The 20,842-nt window shown below is 37.9% G+C and overlaps 1 long non-coding RNA gene across 1 annotated transcript in view; it reads right to left on the reverse strand.

Annotated features, from left to right (window-relative positions):
• Positions 1–20,842, reverse strand: part of LOC106018009 (uncharacterized) — a 141,986-nt gene that overhangs the window by 72,959 nt on the left and 48,185 nt on the right. Inside the window, exon 3 of the long non-coding RNA XR_011807708.1 lies at positions 13,298–13,370. This is a non-coding gene — a long non-coding RNA (uncharacterized lncRNA). The remainder of the gene's footprint in view (positions 1–13,297; positions 13,371–20,842) is intronic.

Below are 20,842 nucleotides of genomic sequence, written 5' to 3' on the forward strand. Positions count from 1 at the left end.
TTTTCCTTCTATCTGCTCAAAACACATTACAGTTCTAACAACTTGACACACTATAAAGTTTAGTAACCTTCTACATTTTTAATCAAAATCAGATATCCCCCTCTTCAAAGAAACTCCTTTTTCTGTACACTTACCATCAAAGCTCTTAGTTCACTTAGGACTATGTTTTTCAAATTCAAAATTTTCCCCTGATAATTTCAATAAAGATCCTAAATTAGAGCTTTATGTATGTAGGCAGCAGCCTCATACGAGGAGAAGCAACCTGCTCTGGATGATGCAATGCAAATGGGAAAACAGAGAACTTATCAAAATACAATAGCTTTCCTCTTCTTTTAGAGAAACTGATACCTAGGATGATCTGTATTAGTGCCACTGTACTAACACCATACCAACATGATCTGATATTTCAAACTAAACGATATACAGATGCTTAACTTCAGCATTTAGGGAAAAAAAAAAAAAAGAGCTAGAATACTGCAGCATCCACAAAGATCATGTTCATTATTATGTAAAAATCCCTGATGGAGGACAGTATGGACTTTCAGTCTGCATGCATCCTCTGTCAGAAGACTTGTATTACACATAACAGAAGAAATAGCATGCTATTGTCCGGATCTGCACAACTTCTTAGAAGGAATCTCTTCCATTCAGACACACAGAAAAGGAAGAGATGGTTAGCATGGATTCAGTAGTAAACAGAACAGAATACCCAGTCTGTCCCCCAAAAAGGGAGATTGAAGTTTGGCTGCTTGCTTTATGATTTTAAAAATAATTTAATTCCAGAACAGTTTGGAGAGAGAAGTCACCAAAAAATAAAATAATATTAATAATAGTGGAACTCACAGAGCAACTGCATCACATGGTGACAGTAATGGTCTGTATGCTGGGGAGTGGAGGAAGGAAGAAAGGGGAAGAGGAAAGGATCTGGAAAGTGAGAGGCTACAATTTAAATTAGTTCTCTACAACAACAGCCTCAATCATCTCAGGGTGTCATTCATTTGGATTTTGTAGACAGCCTGAGACAGCAGATCCAAGAGGAATAAGTATGGCTCCTATTGACTTTAATGATCTGTTAACAGTACCTTTGTTGTGAATTTGGCCTCTTTATTGCTGATGATTTTACTAGTAACATCCTACTACCTCCAACACCCTTCTCGGTAGAAAGATCGAAGAGAAATCTAAACAGCTGTCAATGTCTTCAGCTACCCTTCATCTAGCTTTTTTTTTTTTTCCTGTGGTGAGGTTGAACTTTTAAAAACACAATGGAAGCACACTGAAAAGTAAAACCAAATTCCCCAGCAAATATGCCAATTACGTTTCAGTTTAAGATGATAAAACGAACACACAAAGCTGCTGTAGAAATCTGTCACTGTTGAAGGGCCCAAGGATTTTGCTACATCGCACACCCAGGGCCCTCAGCAGAGAGGAATTAACCAAAGTTGGAAATAATGCTATGACCTGCATGGTTCGTAAACCTCTAATCATAAAGGATGTACAGCAAGACATTGTGAATCAATGAGGCAGTACAGGAAAACATTTGCAGTTGGATTTTATAGACATACTTTGTTTCTTTTTCACTAAAACAAGACAATTCTACTGTACCCAGGATTTCAAATTAGGCTTTACCAGCAACAATATTTTACTAGTAATTAGAGCTAGTGGCAATGTTTTGTTGTTTTATTTGGTTTGTTTGTTTGTTTTCCTTCTGCCCAGGACATATTTCCTGGTAATAATCTGGAAAGTTCTACATCTCTTCCCTTTACAAATGATTAATATTGTACTGGGAGGAGGAATTTTAAGGTGCATCTTTACTAATGGAAGCAGCATAAATTTTAAGTCTCGAAAATGCAATCCTTATTCATGCTGCTGAACACTTGTTAAAAGCAACAATCCCATTAAAATTTATCAGTTTCCTTGGGTGAATTCACCAAATACAAAAGAGCAGCTCGGGGGCACAGAGGGCACATTTCACTGCAGATGGATTACAGAAACCCATCAGAATACTTAGAAATAACCCCACTACTGGAAAAACTTTCCTTGCAGTCATACCAACTTCAGTCTTTCTTGGAAACGTCTGAGGGTAAGAAACACATAAGCAGTAGCATAGGCAGGGTACTGCAATCTGCCAGCTCCATACTGTGCTTGCTACAAATCTTACACAGGGTGTAGTAATGGAACATATGTTATTTTGAAGTACAAACTACATATATATATTTAAAAAAAAAGGAGACCAGAAGGATAATCTTGTATTGTCATCCTGATTCTTGCACGATTGCACTGCTGGATCTCAGTTCAAGAGCTTACTCTCATATGAGCCCATTCCAGAATTATATATTAATATGAATCCAACCCATGGAGCAAAGCATGGATTAATATCTTCACTCTCTAATGTTGAGCTAAGAATGGAGCAGTTCTTTCCACCTTTCTTAGGAAAGCAATAGAAATGTAACATTTTTCTCATTCTGCTATAGGAAAGATGCCTCTGGGGGAGTGGAATAGAATTAGTACCATTCAGGGAAAATATCATTGTTAAGGCCTGTGACATTTGTATGTTCTTTGTAATATAATTTCTCAAATCTCTCTGCATTTTACATTTATCTTGTCATTTCATAATATATGATCAGAAATGGTCTTTACCCTGTCACAGAAAACCTTTTCCAAGAAAATCTGGAAGTGACAAATGGAGAAAAAAACAGAAAGCTTTTGCAGAAAGATAAGAAATTGCTAAAACAAAGGGACAAGCTGATAAGGACACATCTTTGAGATCATGAAGTTATACCTTCTTATCTGGTTAGATTACAAATAGTAATTATTACAATAAGTTACAACAGTTGTAAGAACAACTGTATTTATGTTTAAAATAAGAGTGTGATAGGTTATGAGTCACCAGCCACAGCAGACAACTGCATTTAAACTTTAAAATGTCACTACTTGCTGTTATTGCTTTTGTGAAATTCTAGGCAATTCTTAAAAAAAAAAAAAAGTAGTCTGTCAACAGGTATGTCTCAAACATCATCTTTTCTCTGATGTCCAATATGGCAGTGTGTTCCTAGTTCTTAGTCTCAAGGGGCTTGCTTCTAAATTTTATTAACAAGAATACCCGGTGGATCTATTTCAATCTTTAGTTTAAATAGAAGTTATTAATTAAGAAATCTCATATAATAAGAAAAGCTGATCAATGCTGACCCTCAATATTTTCACACACTGTGATTCTAGATAAATTTCTGCCTTAGTCAAAGAACTCAGAAGCACTATTTTTTTTTTGCCTTCTATAGTTTTATACATCAGTATGAATATACAGTCCACACCTGTTTAAAATGTTCGCTTTATTTATTTGTCTATGGCTGTGCATTGTTTAGTTTCACAGCAACACAACCTGGAAAATCTTCACATTAGGAGTACTGTAAAAACCTTTCATTTGTTTTGAGAAACAAATAACTTTTTCCCAATTACATTTCTCTTACTTGGGAGTATTTTGCTTCAGCTATCAAAGTCTACCTTTTTTGTTGTTGCCCTTACAACAACAAGTTGTATAATGAATTTATTTATTTCAATAACAAATACAAACTCAACAAGTTGTCCTTAATCTACAGGCTGCCACAAAGGAAACACATATAAATGTTTCTTTAATGAATATTAATTTGTATTTTTCAATTTCATTAGACTTTACTTGCCATGAAATGGAAACTGCACTTCCTGAAAATGACTTGCTTTCTGATTCTGCAGATGACTGAACTAGCCACAAGGCCAAATTGATGGGAGGCAAATGGGGAACAAAAAAGAAATGCACTTAAGAGTTGCATGCATACATACTTATCATCCATACATTTTCAGACTTAAACTGCTTATCTTTCATAAATCTCAACTAGTAAATCTTTGTGAAAATGGTTGAATCACAACAGCACAATAGTTTCTCTGTCCTCAGAATGGGGCAGCTGACAAGCACAGACCAGCCTATAGAGCTACAATAGGTTTCTACAGGAGTTGTACCATATAAGACACCTGTTTTACATAATTCTGCACTTTTCAATACATGGCAGGTTACAAAGTGTTTGGGGAGGCTAAATGTCTTCAGGAGTATCCTGTTTACAGAGGGGTAAAAGCAAAATAAAAAAGGGAGGCAAGAACTATCCATATCCAACCAGATAAAGACATATCTTCTCCTAAAATAGAGACTCAAGAGAAGGTAGGGGATTTTTGTTTTTAAAAAGAAAAGCTAATGCAGCATCTTATGAAAGAAAATTTTTCTTGGGCATGTCTAGAGAAGTTATGCAGTACTGCTGGCACATTTCTAATAACATACTTCCAGTTTTACTAGCTGGTCAAATTACAATGAGGTACAGCACAGCCAGCCTATATTATTTTAACTCTGTCTAAACACAGCCGTAAAGGTCTTTACAGACAAGGTACTTTGTTATCTACAATGAATTTAATTAATGCAGGCTCTTTTAGAGTATCATGCAATAACGAATGGTTTCCAGTCTTTTTAACCCATGACACCCGTGCTTCAAACAACTCAGTACTCATGAATTAATCACTACTTTAACAAAGTAGAGGTTATGGTCCCTAACCTGAAGAAAAGGGAAAATCTGTGTAGACATCAGGGTTTAGCTTTTGTTGGCAGAAGTTTTTGAAGAAAAATATAACTACTTAACAAGAATATGAGATTTAGGGTCATTTTTCTTTTCTTCGAGGCTGTGTCCCCCACTGTTACAAGAATTGCAGTGCTTTAAGTATTAAACTCACAGACATGAGAAAGCAAATAATGGCCTTTAATTTCGAGGCAGGATGACCAGACACCCTTATCATGACATTGTTGAAAATGAGTATGTCAACGTCAAAAATCTTACTTCAAAGAAAATACAAAAATGATCTCTGGAAAACCTTGGTTAGACATGGTTAAAGTGAGTCACAGTGAATAAGTTGGTCACTGAGTACAGTTCTTACCTTGAAATAAACTACAAAACACTTTGTGTCCCTGCAAATGCTCTCAGAGACAGAAAAAAAAAAAAAAATACAAAATTGCCAGCACCTCAAAAGAGCTACTTGACACACTGCTTGAATTTTGTTTCTCCTGCCTCCTTGTTGTCTTTGCTTTACATTCTCCTTCCCTGCCTGTTGCATATATTCTACTCAGCTGATCTTCCTGTTTCTAATGGAAAAGTTCACTCAGTAGCATTAAGCAGCTCCTGCTTGCGTGATTCAGCACATGCGAGTGAGCTTCCCTGAAGCCAGAGGAAAAGAGAGTGGGCAGTCTCCTTGGGTGCCACAGACTTTCTCAGATGCTTTTTTTCAGTTCAAGTGAGCATTTGGCTTACATTTCTCATGAAACGTTCAAGCTGCTGCTTAGCTCCAAGAGCAAGGAGGGAGGGCTATATCCTAAAGAAATGTAAAACAAATAGCTGACCCAGCTGCATCCAGGCTGAGGGGGATAGGAAGCCCTGGCTACTGACATAGCACACTTCAAAAACCTCTCTCTCCCCCTCTCTCTGAAGCAGCACTGTGAATATGAATTTCTTGATTCATTCTTTCTAGAGCTACAGCAGCTATGGAATTTATGTTTCTGTTGAAAAAACTCTGGGAACCATCTAATGTTTCTGGCTACATTTTTCAATGGAAAATGAAAAGGAGCTGCTGTAGTTTTGAAATGTGAAAGGAAAGCTAGACTACACCTGAGAAAACAGGAAGATTTGGGACAGCATATTGAAAGAGAGCAGCTCAGGAATATTAAAACGCATATGGAAAATATTTTATTTACAAAAAAGAAAGAAAGAAAGAAACTGTGTGCAGTGTTAATTCTTAACAAAATAACATTTGAAGGGGGAAAAGAATCAAAATAAAATAAACATTTGTGACCCAAAAACCTACACATGTAAGCAGGCAACTTAACTGTATAAATGAACCAGAACTGACCATAAAGTGATGCCAATTCTTCCAAACCAAGATCAGAAGCAGTTTTGGGTCATTACATCCACTACCATGCTTTTTCTGCATACCACATAATATAAACACTTTCATAATATAACAAGCTCCATTTAAAACACTTTTTTTTTTTTAATACAGTTTTTTTTCTTGCCCAACTTGTACATCAGAGAACATATCGTGATTCAAATATATCCAGTGTTACGTGTATGAGCAGACAACAGCACAAAGATTCATGAAGCGAGATGCAAAATTGTACAAATTTGTAAAAAAAAATTCTCTTTTTTCTTTTAAACAATGGCATCTGGCCTGAAGGTATCTTATAAAAGCCTCAGCTACACCAAGCCAACACAGCTTTCAGTCCAAGATCTTTGTTGCAATTACTTCAGAACTACCCAGATGAAGAGGAGACAGATCACATCCTTTAGACCCATGAATTTAGTCTCTTGGCAGATGAACTTTGACAAATCTAGCAGGAATGGTTTAATCTATTACCACCCCTTACTCTCCACATCATCTCTCTCTGGAGGCTATCACATCCCAACAGACGGGAATGCATGAGTTGGTCACTCCAGTTCACAGTGCAGTACATCAACTTAAACCACTGCTGAAGGTGTGGTTTGTGTGAATTCATCAGACTATGAGCTAAACCTGTATAGGCTGTGCACGTTTTAACAAATCTGCATAGGGGTTGGCAAGTTTGGAGATAGCAAACCTGATACAGCAGCACCTTTACACATGCAGCTACATTGATTTGCTCAGTGAATATGAATAAGATCTTGCGGTCAGATGAGTATGGGCCTTGGATGAGCTGATAACCCTTACCTTGTCCAGGTGCTTAATTGGCCATACCTTCTGATCATCCTTGTATTTTAATTGGCTCACCTGATACATTTGTATCCAAGGCCTTTGCTGTCTTATATAAGAGTGCTTAAAATAAAATAATGCAATTTATATTGAAAAAATAATAAGTCAGTCAGTAAAAATAGCTCAGAATTTGATTTTTTTTGTTGTTGTTGGTGGTGTTTTTTTGTTTGTTTTCTTCCTGAAAGGAAAAAAGAAGACTTACTGCTGAAGTCTCAGCATCCAGGCTACTAACATCACAAAATTATAGCCTCAATCATATATAATTTCTAAGTGCATTTTACCTCTTAAGGAAGGCCATACCACTGAAATCCAATCTTCTGTTATGAATTTCTCCCCAGCTTTCTATAAGTATAACTCAAAAAAGGTAAAGAAAATCAGTGGCTAACAGAGATGACAAATCAATTGTCATATATGGAATCCTGATTTAGGAAAATAAATAGAGGAAATTTAGAAACGATTTGTTGTTTGTTTGATTTGGCAGCCAGTCATTAATGGGGTTCCCCAGGGCTCCATTTAAAAACCAGTTCCCTTTCATGCTTTCATAAATGACTTGGACAAAGAATTCAAAGTTATAGTAAGTTTGTAGATGACACTAAACTGGGAGGAGCTGTTGACTCACTTGAAGGCAGAATGATCCTGACAAATTAAAGGGCTCAGCCATCACCAACTACATGAAGTTTAACAAGAGCAAGCACCAGATTCTGCACCAGGGATGGGGCAACCCTAGCTATACATACAGACTGGGGGATAAGAGGCCGGAGAGCAGCCCTACAGAAGGGGGGGTTGTTCAACAGCAAGCTGAATATGAGCCAGCAGTGTGCCCTCGCAGCCAGGAAGGTCAGCTGTACCTAGGGATGCATCAAGCATGGCATTACTAGGCAGCTGAGGAGAAGGATTGTCCTGCTGTACTCTGTGCTGGTGCAGCCTCACCTCAAGCACTGTGTGAGAATATATTTCTCCTGTCAGTCGTGCTCTGTCCTAGCTAACAATTATTTATCTCTGACTTCATAAAATATCTGTGATGCTGAACTGTCAAAACCCATCTGTAGTATTTTATGACTGTTACTAGTATGCTCAAGATAATAACTGTTTGCTTTATAATATATAAAATTGTAAGCATACAATGATAATCTACTATGCAGATTCACTTTTTACATTTACAGAACAACATAGGATGACTTTACCAGAAAAAAAAAATCCATCCTCTTAAAATATACTGGATAGGAGAGCTTACAGCTCTGAGAAGATGAAATATTTTGTGTATAGAGAGGGAAGAAAAAAAAGGTTGCTATAGGACAAAATAAAATATGAAAGTGCATATATGAAGAAACTGAAAAAAAATAAATATAAAATTGCTAGTTTGTAAGTTTAAAATAAAGTAGACTTTGCATGGGAGATTAGTATCTGAATAGAATACAGTGAATCTAGAGTTCCAGTGCATTTCCCATGTCTCCGTATACTTTTTGGAGCATGAACACTCAAGAAAAACAGCATCAGAAGTGGTGACATCTTTAGTGTTTGGTTGATTATATCGACATCTCTCAACTTCTGAGTATCTTTCCAACCCCCCCCCCTTTGCTTCTCTTTTATCCTCTCTCTTTCTCCTTCTCTTATACACACACTCCTGCAGCCTGTGCTACTGAAATCTAGAAGGTCTGCATCAGTCCCTAAACCAAAACTTATTTGTCATTAAAGCTTAAAAAAATAAAAAATAATAATAAAAAAAGAAATAAAGGAAAATAACTGGAAATGCCCAAATGCTCCTCTATTTTCCTGTCCCCAACATCACTAGAAAATAATTGCTTCTTTGAAGTTCATAGAAAAACGTGAAAAAAGCATAGCAGTGATCTTCAAGGATACATCTGGGAACAAGACAAAATAATAACCATTATGAGGAATAAAACATGTTCTGCAGTACATTGAACAGAAGTACAGCTGCTATTTAAGACAGTGCAATAAACTCATCTTAGGTGCTTGTTCACAAAAGAATTGCTTTTGTGCCCCATAAATGCATAGCCCTTCTTCCTCTTGCTTACTTGGATCAAAGTATCCTCCTGCTTCCAGTTCAGACCTCTCTTTATCCTTTCCTTAAAAGGCTGTTGGCATACACAGGTCAAGTGTTCCCTTTGTATTCATCAAGAAGACGGGCTTAAAATCTAGATAGTCCAGCTCAGAAAGAAAGATATACAAAAATAAAATAAAAAATCTGTTCCACCCTTGTTTTCCCCATTTCCTTCCTTCCCAGTTCGTAAGACTAAGAACTGCAGGGAATAACAAGGGTGCAGGTGATCAGCTCTTTCCTTCACCCCATAATTTTTCAGTTGTAACTCTTATCAGGAGCTATGTACTGCTCTGCTAAAGACGTAGAGCCTAAGGAAAGGGAAGGCACACAGACTGCACAGAGGAGCCAGTACACAGCAGGAACAGCCTAACAGATGAGATGTGTTTTATTTTACACCACAGGATTACAGATATCTGTTCCCTTCCACAGCCACCCTCATCTACTCATCAAGTGGACACTGGAAGTTCTCTAGGTTAAAGATCCAGCACCTCATTTTCACTGATTCCCTCATGTTTTATTGAGGAGATAAGTTTTAATAATAATAATAATCCATGGTTGTTCAGACTAGGTTTATTTTTCTCTTCCAGTATTTCTGTATTTGTGTATGTGTCCCTGCAATGTAAGGGTTGCAGTGGAAATTGCTACCCTACTGTGGAAATGCTCAGTAATCACTGCAGTAAACCTTGCATAACATTCAGAAAGCAGCTTAGACTTGGCTCCAGACAGCCCTCATTTGCATATCCAAATGTATTTCTGTAAAGCTAAACTAAATGTGTGTTTATCACGTAAGTCATACATTCAGAACTACCGTGTTCTCAGCCTCTTCTCCACAAAAAGGCAAGCCTTCAGAAGGGAGCTAGAATTTATTACCAGGCTGCCAGTTACCGTCAAGCAGAAGCCCTTCTGCCTGGGAACACACACTAATTCGATTCCTGGACCAAAACTAAAACTGGCCCAGAGCAAAATACTTATCCCCATTGCATAACCAGTTATATCCCCTAGGGAAAAGAAAGTACACAAACAAAAAATACCCACAGACACACACAAACAGAAAACCAGGGGGGGGAAAAAAAATCCGTTTCCCCTAGGGTGAAGATTTTCTTGGGTCTTCTGCCCATCTACCATCTCACTAGCTCATTTAGTGCTTACAGATATATTATTGATCTACTAAAAGCGACACTTAACAGCAAAGTAGCAAAATTTGCTGATGGCATGCTGATGGTGATTTAATTAATCGGTTAAAAATAACATGATTGAAGTCCCCTGAACAGAACAAGCACTGTTAAGGATCAAACTCTGCATCATAATTAGGGAGTCTCTCATCCTATTGAATGTATCCAGATGAATTACTTACAAAAATTATTTAATCAATAGCTAACAGTGATAATCCCCAAAAGAATGAATAATGTGAATAGCAATGTATGCAAACACATACATTTGTTTTTTTGAAGAAGACTTACCTCTTAAAAAGGAAAGAAAAAACAAAAAAACACTGTAAGAAATTGACAATAATTGGGTAATGGTTCCTCACAGAAAATAATAATAATTATTATTATTATTGTTATAAAAGCAGAACAAAAGTGGAATCTTAATTAAAGAAAAGCTTCAAAAAGCAAGTCATAGCCAAAAAAAATAAGAAATATATAAAAAAAGAAATAGAGCATTCAGAGTGTGACAACATCACAAGGAAAGCAAAAAACATAAATGAATAAAGGTGAAAACAGGAGAATTGAAAGTAAAAGTGCACCTGGCTCTATCAAATTGAGATGAAAGTCAATATAAACATTACTTGTTTACTATTGTCTTAATATGCTCAGAAGGGATATTTCCTTAAACAGCCATTTAACATAACCTTTACTTCAAATAAATAAATAAATAAAACAAAGTTATTCACAGGAGAAAAGAAAACTCTGAAGAATGCCAAAAGGTGTTGAAATTAACTGAAGTGTTAAAAACAAATCTGCTTACTGACAAAAACTATTTTCACACTGTATTTCTAAAGGTCAGATTAAAAAATAAATAAATAAATAAATAAATAAATAAATAAATAAATAAATAAATAAATAAATGTTAGGTGAGTTAGGTGCTATATGACACAAAGGCAAAACTGAAAGCAAGCAGACCCCAGACTGCAATCCCCTTCTCTAGTTGACACTCAGTAATGTTAAAGGCATCCAAACACCACACACACTTCAGTCTCTGATCTGAAGTCCACAAACAGTAATTGTATGCTCAGAAGTGTCTCGGTGTACCCTCTCCAGGCACAGCCTCAATGGGATTCAGGAACTGGGAGTTCCCCTACACAAGTTTGCTGAAGCGCTAGTGTGGTAGCCATCTGAGAACACTAACAAAATCACAATTCTGCAAATGCAGCTGTATCTCTCTCCCAGGCTTTGGGATTTTTATACTGAATTGTGCATTAAGCAGGTGTTGGATAAAATACACAAGCTGACCTGGAAAAAAGGACAAGGTCCAGGATAACCATACGTTCCTAGCTGAACACCAAGCATGAAATTCTTTTCCTAGTGCAGGTGTCTAAGCTCCCTCTACAGTCAAGAGAGGGCTAACCAATGCAGCCAGAGGAGACCAGATAGCAACTAACATCCTACAGCAGATGTGTTGGTGAGATGAATCAATGCTGACCAGCTGACTCCATCATGGATTATGATAGAACTTTGACACCAGCCTAAATAAAATTAGCGCTTAACTTGCTGGCACCTAAGGTTAGGTAACATAAATCCTATTATAGATTACTTGCTGCTGCATTAATACTGCATTCAGTATCAGCAAAGTCCACCTTCCTTGTTGTGCACTAGTGGAGATAAAACTGGAGGAAAGGGGAACATCCTTATCCAAGCCTAGTATGGCAACAAGCATGCTTTATAAGATGAGAAATAAAAGTATCTCTCAGCTGAGAAAGGCAGCCAGCACTGAATTTTCCCCATCCTGAAAAAGTATTCCCACTATGTTATGAAAAATGTGCTAGACACATTCAATCATTCTCCCAAAGGAAGTCTGGTTTGTCCCCAGCTACATTATTAGATAGAGCACAGACTCCTCTATAACAACTCTCCCTCCTACAACAGGGCTGCAAATCCCAGGCACACTCCCAAGAGGAGAGACCATGCCTGAGAGTGAAGTAGCTCTCTACACAATTATGTCTTCCCATTCTTTTTTATGGGATGGCTCAAGGTAGGATATAAAAATATTTAGTACTGCACTCCCATTTAGGTACCTAACACTTAGTGGACCTAGCTTACTCACAAAGCTGCTTTGCACAATTCAGTTATAACATCTTTACTGTCATCTTTTTTTTTCCTGTATTGCAACTGCACCCATATAATAATATTAACTTGACATATTTCCAGCTGAAGAATATTCAACTACTTCCTACAATACTTATGAAAATATCTAAGTAAAAGAGAAGTCATACATCCCAAGAGCAGAAAGGTCAGTTCAAGGCAGAAAGGTAACTCAGTCGTTCATCATTACTTCCCATCTAACATTAATATGCTTGAGTATGCTTCCCCATTACTGAGCTGTTTCGGCTTTGAAACTTACTGAGATGTATGGTATTTTAGTGAATGGCAAAGAAAATTATATGCCCATGTTACAATATATAATAGACTAATAAAAGCCAAGGTCATTTTAGGGCTGAAGGCAAAACAGTACTCCTCGACATCCTGTTCCTGAATTCATAGACAGAGTGGTCACAAAGTGCACCGTATTCGTCCAATGTGAATAAATCTAGAGATATGGAGTTAGAAAAATGGCTTTGGCTCTCACTTTGATATTCAAAATCATATCAAAAGAAATACCAAATTATACCCAAATTTTGTTCTGAAGGAGGTTTAGCAAGAAATACAGAGAATAGCATTCAGACATGTAGCACCTGTGCCATCCTTTGCTTCTGCTATTAATGGACAAATTTAACAGTCTGAGGAGATCATTACCTTTGCTACAGTATACATTGCCCTTAATGCATCCTAGTGAAAGAGAAAAATAGTTCAGGAAGCAAACACAAAACTTTTTTGACTCTTCTCAATCCAAAGTTGTTATAGAAATGCAATGCATCCTTATTTCCAAAGCAGAATATTTCAGATACAGATGCACACACACACACATATATATATACACACTCAGTTCCGTAGCCTGAGACAAGAAACAAAAAATACCACGTGTATAATATTTGTCTTGCAGCAAGGGGAATAAACGTGGAGATCAGTTGGGTAAGAGGGGGGAGATGGAACAGGATGGCTGTAGGGCTACTTAAGGACCATTATTTTCAAACCAGAAAACCACAGTACATTGCTTGCCATGCCAAGCAAGATTCTAGTACTGTATCCTATAAACAGACATTTTCCAACTTTTCAGAACTTTCAGAGGCATAATTTTTTCAGTGACAGCTAAAATGTAGCTACTTATGTAGAACTGCAATGCACTTACAGTTGGTTCCTTCCTCATCGCTGCAAGCGATCACCCTGTGTCCTGGACCAGAAGCAATAAATGACTTCCAGCACTAGGAAAGAAAAGCATCGAGAAAGAAGAGTCTTACATAGAAAATAACAAATTATTGTTATCATTAGAAAACAGACAAAAAAAAATGTAAACATTCAGCATTAGTCTAAGAATATACAGCTTAACATTTTTAAAATCTCTGACTGGATTGCAATATGGAAAGGAAGCCTGAAGTTAGACACAACAATATTAATAAAATACATCAGAAACATTTGGTTAGTGTTATACCTTCATACCATTCCTTTATGATCTAAGAACACATCCCATTAGTTTTGTACACTCACATTATGAAGAATCCTCCAACATACATATTCACTGGGGCAAGGTGAACTTACAGAAGAATATTAACTTTGATTTTCATACGAATAAAACTCCACACTGAATGCAGCTTTTCTGAACATTAATAAACTTAACAACTACACAAAAGTGCAGTATAAAAATGATGAGCCGGTATCTTTTTAGATTTGAAGCAGTTCATTTTGAACCATAATTTCTGATCAGCTTTATGACCAACATAACGTCACATAGAATGGTTTAGGTTGGAAGGAACCTTAAAGATCAGCTGGTTCCAATCCCTCTGCCACGGATAGGGACACCTCCCACCAGACCAGAATGCCCAGAACCCCATCCAGCCTGGCCTTGAACATCTCCAAGGATGGGGCATCCACAACCTCTCTGGGCAACCTGTGCCAGTGTCTCACCACCCTCTGAATAAGGAATCTCCTCCTTATACCTAATCTAAATCTCCCCTCTTTTAATATAAAAACCATTCCCCCTTGTCCTATCACTATCTGCCCGTGTAAAAAGTCACTCTCCCTGGTTTTATAAGTCCCCTTTAAGTACTAAAAGGTCTCCCCAAAGCCCCCTCTTCTCCAGGCTGAGCAACCCCAGAGCTCCAGCCCTCTGATCAACTTCATGGACCTCCTCTGGTCCTGCTCTAAACAGCCCCACATCTTTATTGTGCTGGGGGCCCTACCACTCCAGGTGAGGCCTCACAAGAGGCAGAGCAAAGAAGGACAATCTCCTCCCTCCACCTGCTGGCCTCACCTCTGTTGATGCAGCCCTGGACTGCAAGCACACACTGCTGGCTCACATCGAGCTTTTTGTCCACTAGAACCCACAAGTCCTTCTCTGCAGGGCTGCTCTCAATGAGGTGTTCTCCCAGTCTGTGCTCATGTCTGGGATTGCCCTGATCCAGGTGCAGCACCTTGGACTTGGACTTGTTGAGCTTCATTAGGTTCACATAGGCCCACCTCTCAATCTTGTCCAGGTGCCTTTGGATCCCTTCTTTCTGCTGTATCAACATCCAGTGGCCAACTACAGAAAGCCCTTAAAAACTCAGTTGGGTAAGTAACAGATGTCCATATGTTCCTACTGGGCTAAAATAAATGCAAACTGTGATGTGACAAGGCAATAGAAGTTGATCATAGCTTAACATTGAGATACTGCTTCCTTGGAAATCCCAATGAAGTCTGCATACAGGATATCAAATTCAGCTTATAAAACACTGCCCTGTGCTCCCAAAGTGAATAAATTCAAGTTTGACCACTTTACAATTTTTGTGTGGTACAGAACTTACTTTTCCCTCATTTTGGCAAATTTGTTTATGGAAAGTTCAAAGAAACATGGAAAGCAGTTGGCAAAGTGGATTCATAGATCAATGAAGACACAAATCATAACGATTTTTTTTGTTGTTGTTTTTTGACAATGGAGAGATGCTTTATTACTCATGTAAATTAATGAATGACCATAAAAGTAAAGATCACACAGTAACAGCTCGAGCAACTTTGCTTGCTGTGTTTAAAGCTAACTATATCTGGGAAAACTTAATGGCTGCACAACTTTATTTGTACTATGACATTTCAAAAACAAACAGAGAGCTTGATTTTATGCTAGGGACAAGTTCATTACATTAAGAACAGAAGTCACAAAGTTTATGAATAAAATCAACCATGAACGAAGAGATGTAAAGATAATTATCCTTCTGCTTTACAGTTGAAATTTTAAATCAGATGCACCATTACTGAGAAAGGAGCAGACTGTTTTAGGGAAACAAAAAGTGACCTTTATGTGCACGATGATATTATCAGCCTTAGCAAAAATATGACTCCCCCTTACCATGAAGATTTGTGCACCAAAACAAAGAATGAGTGCATGTGGTGGAAATCAGCGGCTTCCAACAACTGCAGAAATTCTGTTTCCACAGCCAGCTTCTTTAATTGACTTGCGTAGTCAGCAGCCAACTGACTCCCTTGATAAAGCCTCAGGAAGATAGCCTTAGCCACAGTTGCATGAGTACTGTCCCCCAAAAGCTGCTCCAAAATGTTGACCAAGACATCAGATACCTGGAGCAAGGGGACACTGAGCAGCTGCATGCAGAGGACAACTCAGTCTAGGGCCATTAAGAGCTGGGAAATTGTTTCTGTTGATCAGCCTATATCTGTTAGGTTGGGCACTGGGAAGACACTAAAGGTCAGCTGCACGTGACTGATAGATCTCCACACTCTCACCCCAGCTCAGCGGAAGGAGCAGGGGTTATTCTGGGTGCCAAGGATGTTCAAAAGGGCTGAAGGGGGTACATGTTACTTCTGTATACTCACCATAGCTCCCTGCAAGATCCGGAGGTCATGCAGGAGCTATGCAGCTGATCCACGAGGGAGGACCAGCTGAAAGCTAAGAGTGAACATAGCACAGGCAGGATTCCCACTCACCACAGCATAGTCCCACCACAGGCAAGTGGAGCTGGGTTGGTGAGAGCACCAAGCAGCCCATGGTCACCAGATGATGCAAAGGCAGAAAAAAATATCAGGTCTGAGGTCAGTCTGGGAAATCCAAATGATAATTTAGGAACAATAGAAGACTGACCTAGACATAGACTTACCAACAACAGAGGCCAAAATGCAGCTCCTGGGCCCATGGGCAAAGGATGCAGGGTAGAGCCAGGTGAGCCTGATTGGGGCCATTAAGGACTATTAGTGCCCTCAGAGCCCTGACACATATTGCATGTGTAAAGGGAATTAACCAAATTTAACCTGAAAGCTCTTATCTAACACTTAATGTTTATGAACTATGGTTTAGTATTTTTCTGCTCACCTGTAAGATAGCAATGATATCACACTTGACATCACACTTGAGAGCACAAAATAGTGAGCTATTATTTTGATATCAGGGGACACCTCAGAAACATGTGAATGTTAAATTGTAAGAACACACTTTAAACTGATAAATATTAACTCAGCTTTCCTTTTTCTACTCCATACAAGTTTTAGTTAAAGATTTTATAGTTTGTATTAATATTTAAATTTTATCAATACAAAGGCTCTCATTCACCCAAATATTCCCCTTAAGAGATTTAATATTAAAAAAATATATTATGTGATACTTAGTAAAACTGACAGATACTTATGAGAGCAATTCCATTAATTTCTGAAGTGTTAATGTCTGTGAAAAAATACTCCATTAGCAGAAGAAGATTAGCAGAAGTCATGAAAGCTAACACAAAAATAGTTGTACTGTCATGGCAATTCCTTATTTTACATGAGAGATAAGGTTCCCATATGCCAGTTCTTGCCTTCTCTGTTTTAGTCTTCCTTATCTAGTTCTGCTCTTTGAAGCTGACAAAAGCATATCAGATTTTTTATTTGTAACAGAAGATGTGTTGGCATAGTTGTTAACAATGTAAGTCACTAAAGGCAGAGAAGATATAAAGTGATTCTCAAATAACTTAGGCTTGGTCAAATTTCACTAATGCGATGACCTGAATTTTAAGTAAATTGCTGTTGACACGTTCCATGATTCTATGTTCTATATTCTATGATTATATTATAATTCTAATATCTTCAGTTTTGTTTTCAATAAACATCCCTGTTTATTTACTCTCATGATAGAATATGTTTTCCAGACCTTTGATTCTCACTTATTCCTTGTACTTTTCCCAGTAAGGTGATGCTTTCCCAAATATGTGTGCATTACCCCAGTAAAGCCATGGAGTAAAATCCTGGAGTAAAACCAAAAGCATTGCTTAGAACAAAAGAGATTACTTCATATGTCTTGGAGTTTTTTTCCCATTCACACACCTCAGTACGGCATTTACCTCTCTTGCAAAGGACAGCACATCATCAGTTCAGGCTTTGATCTCCTGAAATCTCCAGAACGTTATCTGCAGAACTATCATAATTTCCCCCTTCTGTATTTGTACATCTTACTACTATTGCCTGAGAGAAAAAACTTACATTTTTACTTTTCATCCTTATTTCTCCAGTGTATTCAGGAAAAGTAGAGAGGAACAAAGGAGAATACATTTTCAGGTATATAAATTTGAATTCAAGTCTGGGATTTTAAGCTCAGAAACTGAGTGATAATTACAGAAGGAAACCAACAGAAATGTGCTGTGAGGAAAATACTGTATTTGGTGGAAATGGGAAGCTTTAAAATCAGTTGGAAAGGGAATAGATCAGTGTACAAAGCACCTAGTAAGTTCTAGGTTTGCTATATACACAAACAGGAAGAAAACAACTAGAAAATCCTTATAGATTAGCTTCCAGTCAAGAAAACCGTCAGTGTGCCCTTGCTGCAAAGAAGACTAATGGTATCATGGGCTGCATTAGGCCAAGTACAACCAGCAGGTTGCGGGACATGATCCTTCCCCTCTGCTCAGCACTGCTGAAGCCACATGTGGAGGACTGCACCTAGTTCTGGGCTTCCCAGTACAAAAGACATGGAAATATTGGACAGAGTCCTACAAAGGTACATGAAAATTATGAAGGGACTAGAACATTTCTCCTTTGAGGAGAGGCTGAGAGAGATGGGACTGTTAGGCATCAAAAGAGAAGACTCCAGGGGGATCTCATCCATGTGTATAAATGTGTGTAAATACCTGAAGGGAGGATGCAAAGAGGATGGAGCCTGGCTCTTTTCAGTGGTGCCCAGTGCCAGAACAAGAGGCAATGGGCATAAAATGGAACAACTGGTTCCCTCTGAATGTTGGGAAACAGTTTTTCACCACGCAGGTGACTGAGCACTGGCACAGGTTGCCCAGAGAGATTGTGGAGTCTTCCTCCTTGGATATCTTCAAAAGCCATCTGGACATGGTCCTGGGCAACCTGCCCTAGATGTCCCTGTTTAAGTGGCAGGTTGGACAAGACAAACTCCAGAAGACCTCATCTAATCTCAACTATGTTGTGACTCTGTGAAGAGGGAAAAACTGAGTGAGAAAGGGATCTGGGTGAGATGAAGTGTGACCCTCCTCCTCTCCTTTATTTATTGCTAAAAAAAAAAAAAGCACACCAGCATACAACAACAAATAACAAAACAAAACAAACAGACAAACAAAAAAGCAATAAACTAATACAGAAAACAGAGGATACCAAGTGTAACAAGATAAAACTTTGTTAGTAGTAAGGGAAGAAAAAGAATTATAGCATGGTTCCACTACTAAAGACAGAGAGAAAACTATTGATATGGGACACTGGAAAGCAGAAAGGTTCAGTAAAGTGTAAGGAATAAAAAGACTAACTATGGTATTCACCCAATTTATTTTGAGATTTTATGAACAGCATAGGAGTTCAGCCTAAAGGAGAAGGAACTAAATACTCTCAGCTAAATTAAATATTCTCAGACTGCACAGTTTGCCTGAATTTCATGCAAACATGGTTAAAGACTGAACTGGCCTCACAGCAATTAAATTGCTGTCTGTAGGACCTCAAAGGAAAACAAAATAGCAAATGACTAGAAAAAGAAACATAGGCCATATCTTTAAATAGGTGGAGAAAAAAATCAGGGGAGTTTTCAATCAACATCGATTCATAGAAAAGTACAAGCAGAATTGTAAGCACAAAGGTAGCACACACTAAACATAAATAACAGCTAAGGCTGATTCTTTATGAATAAATCATATTAAGCTAATGTAATGTGCATCTTTGGCAGAATTGCATGTCCCGTGAATAATGTAAAAGCAGTAAAATCAATAAGTTATAAAGATTTTGGCATGATCCCATGTACCATTTTTGTAAGGAAGCTAGGAAACCAAGGTCAAAAGCTACAGAAGTTGCAAAACTAATGATTATAAGTACTGTTATGTAGTTAACAGGTCTTCACGCTGGTCTGCATGGTACTGCTAGATATTTTCATTAATCATCTGAATAATGCAGCAGAACATCTATTGTTACTATTAAAAGATGTCAGCAAGTTGGGTAGTAAGAAAGAATGAACTCAGAAGGATCTCATGATATCACTGAGTGGTAGTGATTAATACCCAGTCGTGCAGTGCAGTTCCTGGGACAGTAATCCTTAGTATAAGCATCCTTACTATGCTAATCTTAAATATATTTAGAGTATTACAACAGTCTAATTAGAAACTGAAAAGATAAAAGTCACATTAGTTTCTGTTTCACTCAAATGACAATGGAAAAAGAAAACTATTGTACTATGAAAATATGGAAGATTTATGTTGTACTTCAGCCTGCTTCCAAAGTTAGCGTGGAAGGCACTCATGCTTTGTTGTAACATACAGGTATAAGCAAAAAATGGGATAAAACAGAACTAAAAAGTTACAGTAAGCATTTAGAAATGCATATAAGTCACTTTTAAGAATCTTGTTCATTCTTATTAATCCTTACAAGATGACCTAGCAGACATCCACATCTAAGATGGATGCCTAGATATAGATCTGCCTACAGCTCCTTTGCAGTCAGTAAGCAGAAGCAGGCACATCAAGATACAGCTATCACATCCTAGTATACACAGTTGATCATACCTCTGTATCTTTCTCTCCATTGACCTTAATGGAGACCACACAAGTAACTCACACACATATCTCAAATTAGAGGAGCACAGTCTTGTCTTCAGTATTTAAGCAGATATTCTGAATTGTATGTGCTGTCAGAAAAACATCGTAATGGTGCCACAGTTCTGTCTTTCTAACTAGGTTATCACAAAATCAATGAGAACCTCAGGTTGCATGCTTCAGTCTACATTTCGGTTGGCAGGTAGGCTGAAGTTGATGTATGAAGGTTATAAAGAGTCATAAACAGGCCTTAATAACTCTGAGCTTGTATTTTTCCAAAGCAAGTAGCTGACCTCCTACCTTCTAAGCTTTCTGAGGTTCCTCCGATTAAAGACATTAACTTCTGTGCTGCTTTTGGATAGATTTCCCCATGTGTTCCCTTTCCACCATGGCTCACAATTTCTGTCAGATGGTTCAAAAGAGGGAACATTCCTGTGGCTCTTTGTAACTTGGTTAGGACTGCTCAAACTCTGGCCCGGAAACATCAGCAGGGGTTATGTCTTTGATTTCAGTGGTACTAAAATTCACTCACACAAGTTTTGGAGCACAGGGTGTGAAGAAAAAAAGAAAGGGGGGGAAGGGGGCGATTCTCCTTGCGTTGTTCCTGCACAGCTCACATTTTCAGTGGAGATATATTGCTGCATGATTTTCATTACCAACTTGGAAGAATTTATATTTTATAATTAAAA

The sequence above is a fragment of the Anas platyrhynchos genome, chromosome 2, assembly GCF_047663525.1.
Source record: "Anas platyrhynchos isolate ZD024472 breed Pekin duck chromosome 2, IASCAAS_PekinDuck_T2T, whole genome shotgun sequence".
In the NCBI taxonomy this organism is placed as follows: domain Eukaryota; kingdom Metazoa; phylum Chordata; class Aves; order Anseriformes; family Anatidae; genus Anas; species Anas platyrhynchos.